At 45.7% G+C, this 14191-nt stretch overlaps 1 non-coding gene across 1 annotated transcript; it reads left to right on the top strand.

The window, feature by feature from the left end:
• The first annotated feature begins 13249 nt into the window (after nucleotides 1-13249).
• On the top strand, nucleotides 13250-13440 carry LOC138802245 (U2 spliceosomal RNA). The gene has a single exon (XR_011364720.1). It is a non-coding gene; the product is annotated as a U2 spliceosomal RNA (small nuclear RNA).
• The last annotated feature ends 751 nt before the right edge of the window (nucleotides 13441-14191 follow it).

Below are 14191 nucleotides of genomic sequence, written 5' to 3'. Positions count from 1 at the left end.
AGAGGCCCGGACCATTTTTCAAACCGCCGCCCGATTCCCACCATCTGTTTCTCAATCTGTTATTCGGCCTCAGTGCTCTGATATCTCCTCCCTTGAGTGAAGCATCTCCATTAAAATCAAATCTGGCCGTGTCAGATATGGGGACACTGGGCCGCCTCCAGTACATAGAGCAGGCTGAATTGCATATTGAGAAACCTGATGCAGATGTTGGGAATTGGATTTAAAAAATGGATCTTGCCACCAGGATGAATGTGCTGCTGCCAACCCCGCTCTGAACCGCCGCGATCCCAGGTGCCGCATGTAGCCCGGGACTGCGGCTATAAGCGGGCATGGTCTGATCTCCATGCCCGCTAATCAGGTAATCAGATGCAGCTGTCAAAGTTGACAGCTGGATCCGATTACCGGATGCAGCACTTTCCTGGTGTCTAGTGGCGGAGATCGCCCCTTGTCCCGGAGGAGCGATCTCCGCATCTTTAGCTGGCCGGGGTCTCCGCCAAGATGGCGCTGATCCCGGCTCGGCACTGGTTTGTTTTCGGCTGCCGAAAGCAAACGAGTGCCGATCTTATTGATCTTTGCTGTATAAGTATACAGCAAAGATCTCAATGAGAGATCAGAGTGTATATACTAGAAGTCCCCCAGGGGGAATAACCCTAACCCCAGGGGGGCTTCTAGTATAAGTGTAAAAATAAAGTATTGTTGTCAATAAAAAGCCCCCTCCCCTAATAAAAGTTTGAATCACCCTTTTCCCAGGTTATAAATAAAAATAAATAAATAAACATGTTTGCTATCGCCGCGTGTGTAATCGCCCAAACTATTAATCACATTCCTGATCTTGTATGGTAAACGGCGTCTGCGCCAAAAAATCCCAAAGTGCAAAATTGCGCATTTGGTCGCATCAAATCCAGAAAAATTGTAATAAAAAGCGATCGAAAAGTCATATATGCGCAATCAAGGTACCGATAGAAAGAACACATCATGGCACAAAAAATGCCCCATAGACCAAAGCATAAAAGCGTTATAAGCCTGGGAATAGAGCGATTTTAAGGAACATATATTTGTTAACAATGGTTTGAATTTTTTACAAGCCATCTCGTAATGTAAAAGTTATACATGTTACATATCGTTGTAATCATAACGACTTGAGGAACATGCATAACAAGTCAGTTTTACCCCAGGGCGAATTGCGTAAAAACAAATACCCCCCAAATAAACAAAATGCGTGGTTTTTTTTTCAATTTCACCACACATTTATTTTTTTTCTGGTATTCCAGTGTACTTTATGAAAAAATTTAGCCTGTCATTGCAAAGTACAATTAGTGGCGCAAAAGGGCGCATAAGGGCTCATGTGGGTTTCTAGGTGGAAAAATGGAAGTGCTATGGCCTTTTAAGCACAAGGAGGAAAAAACGAAAACGTAAAAATTGAAATTGGCTCGGTCCTTAAGGGGTTAAACCTGCTGTAAATTCTGTAAGTCGCCCATTTCTTCAGCAACAATAAAATCTCAAGACATGACTCAAAGTGGAAAACCCCAGTCCATACACATGATTAGGACATATGGCGGCATAGACATTTGCCAACCATTTCATAACATATATTGACTTTACAAAGCATTTCTGCCAAGTGATCACAGATGGGAGGCTTCTGTAACTTTGGAAACCTCACGGTATACATTTATATAGAACCATTTCTGACACCCCTTCACTGTTTCATATGGCTAGTAAATTTAATATTCTGTATTTATCCCTCCAAAGATTCTCCAAATAAATGATTTATCTCCGCTTATGTTCTGCGGGTTTCTGCCCTTTTGCTACCCCCTCCAAATCTTTCTTTATACTCATATTGATCAGACAGAGTAAAGAATATAACTCATGCTATTCTCTATGATATATAAAAGGAAAGCGAGGGCTCCTATCAGAAGTGATTGTTTATTTATGGGGACATAACTGCTTCAGAGCAAACTACAGAACCAGCAAAACTACTGTCAGTCTGCAGCATTGTGTTTCCTCATTACTTGTCCTAGTTTGTATATACCATCATGGTGGTTTTATAAAGGGGGCACATGATTTCTCATGTCCCAATCTCTCCTTGTCAGCTAATTGGTTACCAGAATATTAAGGTTTGATCAAGTTCCCATAAGAAGGGTTCTGCAGTACCTTGCGAATGAAGCTGTTATTCCAAGAAACAAACAATCTCCACCTTATACCCTTATTACATCTTTAGTGTCCGTCAGTTGTATATACTGGGGGACTCCCCAATGTACAGTGGGGGTTGACATTTTGTAAACTTTTTAAGCCTACATTCTACGACAACATTCTATGTGAACATTCTAAGCCTTCATTTCATGACAGTTTTACCAAGATGTCAACATTCCAAGCCTTTATTCTAGGCCAACATTGTGTACCAACATTCTATTGTGTGTTAACATTCTAAGCCTATATTTTATGCCTACATTCAATGTCAACATTCTCTGCCAACATTATCATGGGGGTATTTATCATCAGGGTATTTTTGTGTGTGAACTATTTCTGTAGTGTGAGTAATAAACTAGTGTATTGAATATTTAGTGCATTGAGTATTTTATTTTTTCAAAAAGTCACAAAATTTATAGCAACTAGGCGGAAAAAAAAAACTGATCCGTTAAAAGTATGCTAAAAACGCAGTGTTAACCCAGCCTTACCTTGGCAATAGGTGTCAGTGGAGGGGATGCTGCAAAATTTCACTTCTTGTACTGTAATCAAGTGTCAAAGAGAAGTTCTGGTGAAGCGCTTGTGCCGCACTCTGGCAAGCTTCATCACTCCGTCCTCCCCCCACTTCCGCTTGAGTATTCAGTGGCAACTGGCCTCTCCCCCTGTCCACTCCATCATGCCGTGAGTGCTTCACCACAACTCCTCTTTGACACGTGATTACAGTACAAAATATGAAACTTACTAGTGAGCTGCCACTTATTGCTCACTGTCAGCATCTTGTGGTCGGGTCCGGGTGCTGACAGATTATTAAAATCTTGCATTGCTTTAACCCCTCTTAAAGACACAGATACGGTGTATTAAAAGTTACCATTTACATTCCTCCCCTTGTTTAACCCCATTCCCCAGAGGCGTAGCTAGGGACCCATAGCAAAAAACTGTATGGGGCCCCCCTCCCATATATATATACTCGGTGATGTGGCAAAAAAAAATTCTCTTGGGGCCAGAGGCAGAATCCCGCATGCAGCCACAACAGTGACTGTCAGAGAAGAAAGACAATGTCTGCTTGTTCTGTCCATCCACTGTATTTAACTATAACAGCATATTAGGAGCCTCATGGTTATATACATAGGTGCAGGAGCAGACTATCTTTTCCTTAAAGGAGAAGTGCGGAGAAAAGTTTTATTAAAGTATTGTATTGTCCTCCAAAAGTCATACAAATCCCCAATATACACTTATTACGGGAAATGCTTATAAAGTGCTTTTATCCCTGCACTTACTACTGCATCAAGGGTTCACTTCCTGGATAACATGGTGATGTCACTTCCTGATAAAATGGTGATGTCACGACCCGACTCCCAGAGCTGTGCGGGCTGTTGCTGCTGGAGTGGATGATGGCAGGGGGACACTGAGGGACACAGGGCACTGGAAGGACACTGAGCATCCCTCTGCCATCATCCTCTCCAGCAGCCACAGCCCGCACAGCTCTGGAAGTCGGGTCGTGACATCACCATTTTATCAGGAAGTGAAGCCTTGATGCAGTAGTAAGTGCAGGGAAAAAAAGCACTTTATGTGCATTTCCTGTAATAATTGTATATTGGGGATTTGAAGTTTTGGGGGGCAATACAATACTTTAATAAAAATGTTCACAGGGCTTCTTCTTTAACTCTTTATTTACAGTGTGTAAGTGACCCAGTGTTCTCTTACATGCTGTAACACAAAGGGTTAATGCAGAAAACAATTAGCTCTCTCCTGCTACTTCTGTACTGATAACCCCTGACTTCTGCAGGAGCTCAGAGGTCAGAGGTTATCAGAGAGCTAATTGTCTTGAGCTTATAGTAACCCTTTTTTGTGTTGCAGCATGTAAAACAACACTGGGTCACTTACACACTGCAGTACATAAGGGGTTAAGCAAAAGAACACAGGAGGCTCTTATCTTCCGTGGGCCCCCTCCCTCCATGGGCCCCATAGCAACCACCTTCCCTGCCTCTATGGTAGCTACGCCACTGCCATTCCCTATTACCCCGCAGTTTGGACACCCAGTAGTCCACTGCAGGGGGACATTTTTAAAGTAACAAGTAATCCCCGCCCTCGGTAGATAGGGGTGAAGCTGTAACCATCACACTGCTTTTACCTTCCTCTTAGCCGCTCATGCTTGATTGGGATCATTTGTGCTAGGAACTTAATGCAAAGCCCAGCATTCAGGGTGCCAACCAAGCATGTTTTGCAGGTAGGAGGGCAGGGCCAGTGTGCTACAAGCTTGTTATTTAAAGAAAATACCACCCTTGGCGTTCAGGCACCGTGCCCAACAGCTTTGCAGTACTGGGGAGGGTTTAAACAGGGTGAGGGATGCGACTGATTCCATTTAACATAGGATTTTGCCCCCTAACACAGCATAATAAAAGGTGGAGACATTTAAGATTTCAGGAGTACTGATGATTTTTATTTTCAGCTAGAGCTGCAGTTAAGGAAGCTGCCATAGGAGAAGGTCGACTAATCTCATATATATGGTCAAATGTCCAAACATCTGAAAGATATCTGTAGATTGCGCTCACAGTTCACAAGTCGCTTTTGCTGTACATACGTTTCTACTTTCCTCTACTTGAAAAGGAATGATTCACTCTAAACCCACGAGACTGGTGTCGTCATTCATTGATAGTGAATCCTGTTGTTATCCTCGGAGATATGAGGTTTAGTTTTATAGTCTTAATGCCATTTATAGAACAGTATTGATCAGGATGAGTCAGGATTTCAAACTCCTTTTATTGAGCCGAAATGTGATGTTAATAAAACGTCAACCAAGAAAAGTGGCCAATGCATAACCTGTATTTAGGATGTTATTGTGAACGTTGTTACTTGTCTGATGTTCTCTTTGATAACAGTACAGTCTATGTGACAGTCCATTTGTTGAAAAAGTATCACTGCAAAGAATGATTATATTAACCATTTCAAGACAGAGCCCTTTGATGCACAAAAGTCCGGGTCAAATTAGTGCAATGTTCCTCCTAGCCTTCTGTCACGGCCGCGGCTGCGGCCCGTGTTTCGGGCCGCCGCCGCGACCTCCTCCTGCCCCATGCAGCCGCCAGGGTCCTTGTGCAGGGACCTGGCGCTGCTGCTAGTTCGGCCCCTGGGGGCGCCTTACCTCTCCTCCGCTACTGTCTCCGTCTGTGCCGGCCGGCGCGCGCACCCCCGCCTCCTAGGGCGCGCGCGCGCCGGCTGTCTCAGATTTAAAGGGCCAGTCCGCCCCTAATTGGTGTTGCACACAATCACTCCCTATAAGTTCCAGCCCTGCCCCCTTCCAGGTGTTGGAGCCTCTACATGCTTCCCATAGCGTTCGGCCCAGCTCCCTGTTGTTCCTGGTTCCTATCCGCTACCTGGTCCCTAGTCCCTGTTCCTGATTCCTATCCGCTACCTGGTCCCTAGTCCTTGTTCCTGGTTCCTGCTCCCCTGTTACACCATTGCTCCTGTGTTCAGCCTGTCACCTGCGGTTACGCCTACAGACCTCTGCCAGCACCATCTCCTGCCTACTGCTCCTGCCACGCCTCGCCTGCCGTCACTAGCAACCAAGCCAGGGGTAGCGACCTGGGGGTCGCCTGCCGCAGCAAGTCCATCCCGCCTTGCGGCGGGCTCTGGTGAAAACCAGCGGCCCCTTAGACTCCGCTCCCTGGTGAGGTTAGTGCTATCGCTGGTGACGGTCCAGTGGATCCACTACTCCAGGCGTTACAGTAGGCTCCAACCATGGATCCCGGCGAGGTGCCTGATATCCGTGACATAGCCCGAGTGGTCGCCCAACAGGCTCAACAAATCCAGCAACAGTCGCAGCAGATCCAGCAACTCACTGCCGCCTTACAGCAGCATACTACAGCCCAGCGCTCACCACCTCCCGCTGCTTTTTCTACACTTCGACTGGCTCTCCCAAGCAAATACTCTGGTGACTCCAGGTTGTGCAGAGGATTCCTGAGAGAATCTTTCATCAAGTGGCTTTCATCATCAGCCTATTTGAGGGTAGAGCTCTGGCCTAGGCCACGCCGCTGTGGGACCGAGATGACCCTGCTGCTGCCAATCTCCGAACCTTCCTAGTCAAGTTTCGCTCCGTCTTTGAGGAACCTGCCCGTGCCTCTTCAGCTGAAACTGCTCTCCTCAACCTCTCTCAAGGGAGCTCCTCTGTTGGTGACTACGCCATCCAGTTCCGCACCCTGGCGGCAGAATTAGACTGGAATGAGGCCGCTCTAATAGCCACCTTCAAGAAGGGCCTGTCCAGTCGGGTGAGAGACGTGCTTTCCGCCCGAGACCTACCTACCTCCCTGAACGAACTCATCCTACTGGCCACCAGGGTCGATACTCGTTTTTCTGAGAGAGAGGAGGAGGTCTGGCATGAACGGCGACTAAGCCTGTCCCGTCGCCATCACCAGCTGGCGCCGGTCTTCCAGAATCCTGACGTTCTGGTGTCCCAGTCGACTCCTGAGATTCCTATGCAGGTGGAACGGGCTCACCTGACGCCTGATGAAAGAATTCGTCGTCTGGAGCTGAATCTCTGCCTCTACTGCGGTGGTTCGGATCACTTTCGGCTGAGATGTCCCCAACGTCCTCAAGCGTCCGGGAAACGCCAGCACCTAGGTCCGGTGGGAGAGGTCTCCCTAAGTGTGAATGCCACCTCTCCAAGTTTGTCTGTGCCAGTTTCCATCCAGACACCCTCAGGACAAACTCACCAGACTACTGCCTTTCTCGATTCTGGGTCAGCAGGCAATTTTATTGCAGCTACATTGGTCCAGAGATGGCGGCTACCCGTGACCCCACTAGCCAGACCCCTGTCTATCTCCTCGGTCACGGGCGAGATTCTTACCGACCATGTGCACTACCAGACCGCACCTCTAGTCCTCCAGGTGGGCACTTCACATCTGGAAAAGATCTCCTTCTACGTCCTGCCCCATTCTTCTTCCACCATCCATCTGGGACTCCCTTGGCTGCAATTACATGCCCCTAAGCTGGACTGGAGAACCGGGAAGATTCTTAGTTGGGGTCAGGACTGTTCCAACCAGTGTCTGAGGTCACCTCAGCCCAAGTACTCTATGTTGTCACCCGAGCCCGCCAAGCCTTTGTCCGGCCTACCGGCGGAATACCAAGACTTGCCTGATGCCTTCATCTGCAGGCAAGAAAGAGGGGGAGGCCAAAGGGGGGGGGGGGGTACTGTCACGGCCGCGGCGGCGTCCCGTGTTCCGGGCCGCCGCCGCGACCTCCTCCTGCCCCATGCAGCCGCCGGGGTCCTTGTGCAGGGACCCGGCGCTGCTGCTAGTTCGGCCCCTGGGGGCGCCTCACCTCTCCTCCGCTACTGTCTCCGTCTGTGCCGGCCGGCGCGCGCGTCCCCGCCTCCTAGGGCGCGTGCGCGCCGACTGTCTCAGATTTAAAGGCCCAGTCCGCCCCTAATTGGTGTTGCACAAAATCACTCCCTATAAGTTCCAGCCCTGCCCCCTTCCAGGTGTTGGAGCCTCTACATGCTTCCCATAGCGTTCGGCCCAGCTCCCTGTTGTTCCTGGTTCCTATCCGCTACCTGGTCCCTAGTCCCTGTTCCTGATTCCTATCCGCTACCTGGTCCCTAGTCCTTGTTCCTGATTCCTGTCCGCTACCTGGTCCCTAGTCCTTGTTCCTGATTCCTATCCGCTACCTGGTCCCTAGTCCTTGTTCCTGCTCCTCTGTTACACCATTGCTCCTGTGTTCAGCCTGTCACCTGCGGTTACGCCTACAGACCTCTGCCAGCACTATCTCCTGCCTACTGCTCCTGCCACGCCTTGCCTGCCGTCACTAGCAACCAAGCCAGGGGTAGCGACCTGGGGGTCGCCTGCTGCAGCATGTCCATCCCGCCTTGCGGCGGGCTCTGGTGAAAACCAGCGGCCCCTTAGACTCCGCTCCCTAGTGAGGTTAGTGCCATCGCTGGTGACGGTCCAGTGGATCCACTACTCCAGGCGTTACACCTTCTAGTGTCATAGCGCTTTTCTTTTTCCACCTACAGGGCTGATCTCTAGTTATTATTAATATCATATTGGTGGAGCAGAAAAATTTTGACTGCTCTTTATGAATTTTTTTGTTATATATAATTTAATAAAGTCAGCAATCATGGTGGGTTTTGTTTTGTTTCCATTTATGCCGTTCACCGTGTGGGAACAATAATGTTATATTTTAATATATTGGACAATTCTGCATGCTACGATATGTAATATGTTTATTTATTTATTTATATTTATATTTTTATAATGGGCAAGGGGGTATTTTAAACTTTTAACACTGTAATATATACAATCATTAGATTGCATATACTGATCTATGCTATGCCATAGCATAGCATAGATCAGTGTTATCGGGTATCTATGTATAGAGCTTACCCCTGCCTGTCGGAACATGAGATCGGGACCACCGCAGCTCGGCTATGGGGGTCCCGATCACTCAGTGACAGATGCTTCATCTGTCACTGAGTAACTTAAACGATGCGATCGCTGTAGATCAAGGCGTTTAAGGGGTTAATGAGAGTCGGCTGCGGGATCACAACTGACTCTCATTACCTCCTCGCTCTCTCTGCACTAAGGGGATGCCTTGTGTGTGGAGCACTAGGGGAATAATTTGTGTATGGCGCACATTCAGAGTGGTTTGTGTATGAAGTACTAAAGGGAGCTTTGTGGGGGGGTTACCAAGGGAACACTTTGTGGAACACTAGAGGGCACTATGTGTGTTGGGTACTAAGGGTGTACATTGTGTATAGACAATTAAGGGAGCATTTTGTGTATGAAGCACTAAGGGAGAACTAGGGAATAAAGGGAGTAAGTAGTAATTGGGGAGGTAAGCAATATAAAAGATTGATGTTCCTCACCCCCAAGGTGCAGCACTGTTCAGCCCATCCACTAGCTCCTTTGGTCACCCCAACCTAAAGACCAGTCTGCTTATGCATAATTGAATATGCATAGGTAGGTGTCACTGAAGTAGGCGGGCCAAACGGACGATTAACTGGGGGCGGAGGAACGCCTCTGGTGCTCCTTACCAACTCATTTACCAATTTCTTAATAAAGTTCTTGAGAATGGCAGGACCAACAAAGAGAAGAAGACCGGCACTGGAAAGATGAGGTACACGGTTGTAGGAAGACAGTTCTTTAAAAAGTCGGGACCAATAAAGAAGTGAAGACCGGCGCCGGAAAGTTCTCTTTAAATTGAATGAATAAATAGTGAATGAATAAAAGAAAAATCGAAATTGCTTTAAACATTTGGTGTTACCTCCTTTTGCCTTCGAAGCATCAGTTCTTCTAGGTACACATTGTATTAAAGGGGTACTCCAGCAGGGAGGCATTTTTTTCCTGGGACCGGGGAGGAGGTGGCTGAGGGAAACAACATCCACTCACCTTCCCGGTTCCAGCGGCGGGTCCCGTATCGCATCAATTGGTGAGAGGTCAGTCAGTTGCCCGTGGGGCAGAAAGGAGTAAGAAGCTATCTATAGAGGGTAAACCCTCCAACATGACTACCACAGAAGCAGCCACAATTATAATACAAAGTCCTATATATAAGTTACGTAACTTTATTTAAAAAAAATGTTTTCTTTTTACTGGAATATCCTTTTAATTTTCTCTAAAATTCGGAAAAAAAATGTGATTATTAAAAAAACTATTCTTTGACATGAACGGTATGATACATCAATACTGAATACATCATTCCCAGAAGAAAGGGATACACAGGGATATGATAGTAATTATTTCTATCTCGAGCATTTTCTGAGGATTTGCTTGGCTCCTATGATTCAGAGGATTCTAATTAGCCAGATATTTAGGAGTGAAATACAAAGCAACAAGAGCTAAAAGCAGATGCTGCTGGACAATGGCTTCATGTCATGAAATACCTTTAAGGATCAGTCTTTCTTAGATCAGATGCACAGGTTTCTGATGTGGAGATGAGAGTATTCTTATTAAAGGGGAACCTGTCACTCATTCTTGCACACTAGAAACCGCTGCTATCCCATAATCTGTGCATGCAATAATGATGTGCATGCCCTTTCAGGTTTGATTGGCGCCCCCTTCCTGTGATTGCTGGCAGCCCTGGTATTAGTTACTTTTTCCCTTTAACTTTTTTTTGTCTTGTCAACAATTACAGACTGATACAGTCAATAAGATCAGAAATTATGTGATGAGGTGGCTTATGTTGCAGGGGCATACACTGAAATCATTACAGAACTCCGAATGGGCCTCACTCCCTACCAAGACCTGTGCCAAATATACCATGGCTTTATTGAAGATAATGTTCAACATTAGAAAAATGTCATTGCTTCCTTTCAGAAACAGCGCCACTCTTGTCCTCAGTTTGTATGTGATATTGCAGCTCAGTTCCATTAAAGTGAATGGAGAATACACTTACACTTATGAATGATGGGTTAAACATGAGTGGCTCTTCGTACAATCGTCCAGACGCAATGGGTCGGCTGCCTATACATCACTTTCGGTAGAGCTTACCATACCAGTGACCCACCCAGCTAGTGATTGGCTGAGGGATTGAATATACATCAAAGGAACTGTATATACTAAAATACTGGATGTATGATATACCGTGTATTATATAATTAACAGATTCTTTTAGGAAGCAACAACTTCCAGCAGGACTTTACAGCTGTAGACCTTAAGGGCATGATGGAAATTGTAAACCCTTTGGGAACGTTCAGAATACAGAATCCACGCAGAGAACTTCTCACAGATTCCGCTGCTCGCTCCGCGTTCTCCCACTTAAATCTCCGCCGGTCCAATAGACTCCATTCCATGCTCAGGCGGATTTTCCTGACTTGTCAATTCTTTGTGGGAACCCGTCTGAGCATAGAATGGAGTCTATGGGACCAGCGGAGATTCAAGTGGGAGACTGTGGGGGGCAAGAAGTGAAACTATGCGGATTCCTTAGTCTGAACGAGCCCTTTGGGGGCAAGATCAGAAGTGTATAAAAGAAAAATGTGCTATATAATATGTTCCCCTTCCCATTCTTTAGAGTTTGGAGGGATGCAGAAGAGATCATACTATTAGGAGAAGATGGAGGCCCAGAGCAACCTTTTATATGAAGTAAGGGGCAAGACAATAAATATTTCTTAAAAAGCTTCTTTAAATGTTCTGAAAATATGCCAAAGTTGTACAGACTTGAGCTTTAAAGCAGTGGTGTTAAGGCAGAGCCTAGACCTAGACATGGCCACATTTCAGTGCCACTCCCTGCCAATATACTCTTATGCGCCAGCTCATACAGTATTCACTAAATAGTCTCTGTGTCAATGGAAAAGGTGACACAGGGACAAAAAGCAACATAATCTACGGGGAACTTGTGAGGGAATGTGACAGAAGAAAGAAAATAATATAGATATCATTTGAATTATTTTATTTCTTAATAAATTTACACTGCTAACTGGTAGCTGGTAGGTAAGTCTCCCCAGTATGTAGACTGACCCAGTATGTAGCTTCCTCAGTATGTAGGCTCATCCAGTATGTAGTTTCCCTGATTAAGCAGATGCCCCCAGTCAGGGCTGCTTTTGCCATGAGGCGGAATGAGCATTCCACCTCAGGCAGCAGATTCTGCGGTCCTGCAGGGGGTGGCAAAATGTTCCCCCTGTTGTTATTTTAGTTAAGTTTCACTTAACAAAAATGACAGCAACCCTGCAGCCACAGGGTTGGCGGGGGTCATGCTGCGGCGTTCAGGTCTCGGGGGGAGGGGGTCAGGGTATTAGGCTTGCTGTGGGCGTGGGGGGGGGGGGAAGGGTCAGTTCACGGGCCACTCACTTGTTCCAGAGCACAGAGGTAGAGATGCGTGCTCTGTTGTGACCATTGGCATACTGCTGCCTGTGGCCATATGGATCATTAACAGAGCAAGGAGCCAATGGTTCTTTACTGGGATTTCCCACTGTCCCAGCTGGTCATCCTGCAGGTAATGCTGAAGAGAAATCCTTTCCTACTTTTAATAAATAAATTCACAGCAGGACATTTCTGGGTTAAAAGGGATCTTCTGAGTTGTAAAACTGATATTGCTGGAAACCATAAAACATTTATACATAGCTTTCCCGCTCCCACCTCCAACACCTTTTTCCCATATCAATTCAAATAGGACAAAAAACTGCAGTTTTTCCGCTGTAAATACAATACTAGATAGATGGATTACATTTAAACATTTTACATTGACTTATAAGTGCAAAATTCTTCATGTCAATGTGTGTAGTATATTGTTCTATGATTGGTTGTGTATTTACTACATTGACTTCGGTTAGGAATCCACAAGCATTGTATTAGCTTTCCCTGCAGATTGTTTGTAGATTTGCTGTGGAACTTGTGGGGATTGCGGTATCCTTCATGTGACGGATCTGGCAGCACATCACAGCTTCCATTATAAGCACAAACCAAGACAAAGATGTGAACAGGGCCTAACAGTGTCACTACATAAAATCCTCTATATCTTTAAGAGGCACAATTACTGTATTAGACAAATTTGCAAAAGCCGTATCTGCTTTGGACATAGGGCCATCTGAAACAGGGTATTCTGCTAATGGCATCTCCAGAGATCAGATGTCCACTGCACCACTACTTAGTAAGCAAAAGGGTTCAACTTCCTTGCATCACCACTACAGGAGCTTAAGGAGCATTACACTTGGTGCAATGAAAGCGCTGGTCGTGTAATGTATGACCATGGTATTTGAAAGCAAATCTTTTAATGGGTACTGTATATATTCTCTACCTTGTGTTTCATGCAAGAAACGTTTAACTACCTTGCAACATTAGGCATATTTTAAGTGGTTACCATCACTTTAAGGCCATGTTCACACATCGGAAGAGACCGGCCGGTCCGTGACCCGGCTGTGTCGTGAAACGGCTGCTCTCTGCCTGGATCATCCCGGCCAGCACTTAAGTACCGTCCGGATGATCTTTCTGGCCACCGGGTTCTGATGCGGGCGCATCAGCGCGCACCCGCATCAGAGCCTCCCACAGCACACAATGAAGCAAGAAGCCGGAGCCGCTCGCTTCATTTTGTGAACTGACAGGGTTTTCTACGGCCGTTATTCATTGAATTCATTGAAGAAGATATCACTTCTTGACCTCTTGGCTAAGATCAAGTGTAGTATATGTTCTTATCAGTTTAATATTGGACACATCCCCTGTCTGGGGGCCATATATCAAATGGATTCATAGAACAGGGAGATTAAAAAAGAGCTTGCTCTGTCCTCTTCAGGCATTGACCTGGTATTGAAGTGCCTCCAGGTTTAGTCCCCCCCCTTTCCCCAGGAGACCAGAATGAAGCCGTGCCCTGGGACCCCGATCATCAATGGTAAGTATATGTGCCAGGGGGAGAAATAATGTGGCATGCTTCTTTAAAGAAATGTGCAATATAGAAGCCTGCATTGTAACCTCGACACTTTGTTATGCAATGAGATAAAACACACACACATTTTGTGGTCATATATAAAATGTTTGATATTTCTGATCATGTTCACTTTGAAATTCTAAGTCAACTTTGTATAAGAAGATCTCTCAGAACTGTAAAGCCACTGTGTTGTTTTTTGGTGTTAATATATGCTGCAATCCCCCCCGGTTTTACAATCTATAAAATGCTTCTTGTATGTTCTTTTCCACTGAAAAATATAATCTGAGGCCAGAAATGGAGCTATAAAGATCCCTGCCAAGAATGATGTTTATATGAATCTCACAACAATTTGCAACAGAGAAGAATCCACTCACAATGATGGAATATGTTGAATAACTCTCAAGATGTGACTCACTCTACTAAAAGAGTAGCACAGAATAAACCCAAGAGAAATTCAGTAATCACAATCTATAATAAACAGGTTTCAAACCAAAGCTATTCCTAGCCATAGCGGCTGTTTAACCATATGCTAAAAAGGACATTGGGACATTGGGTATTATATTTCAATTCCGGTAATATCTTTTCCAAATAAAAGATTACGATTATAATTAGATAGATAGATAGATAGATAGGTGATAGATATATAGGAGATAGATAGATAAAT

The sequence above is a fragment of the Dendropsophus ebraccatus genome, chromosome 9 (genome assembly GCF_027789765.1).
Source record: "Dendropsophus ebraccatus isolate aDenEbr1 chromosome 9, aDenEbr1.pat, whole genome shotgun sequence".
Taxonomy (NCBI): Eukaryota; Metazoa; Chordata; class Amphibia; order Anura; family Hylidae; genus Dendropsophus; species Dendropsophus ebraccatus.
This window is presented reverse-complemented; position numbering and strand designations above follow the sequence as displayed.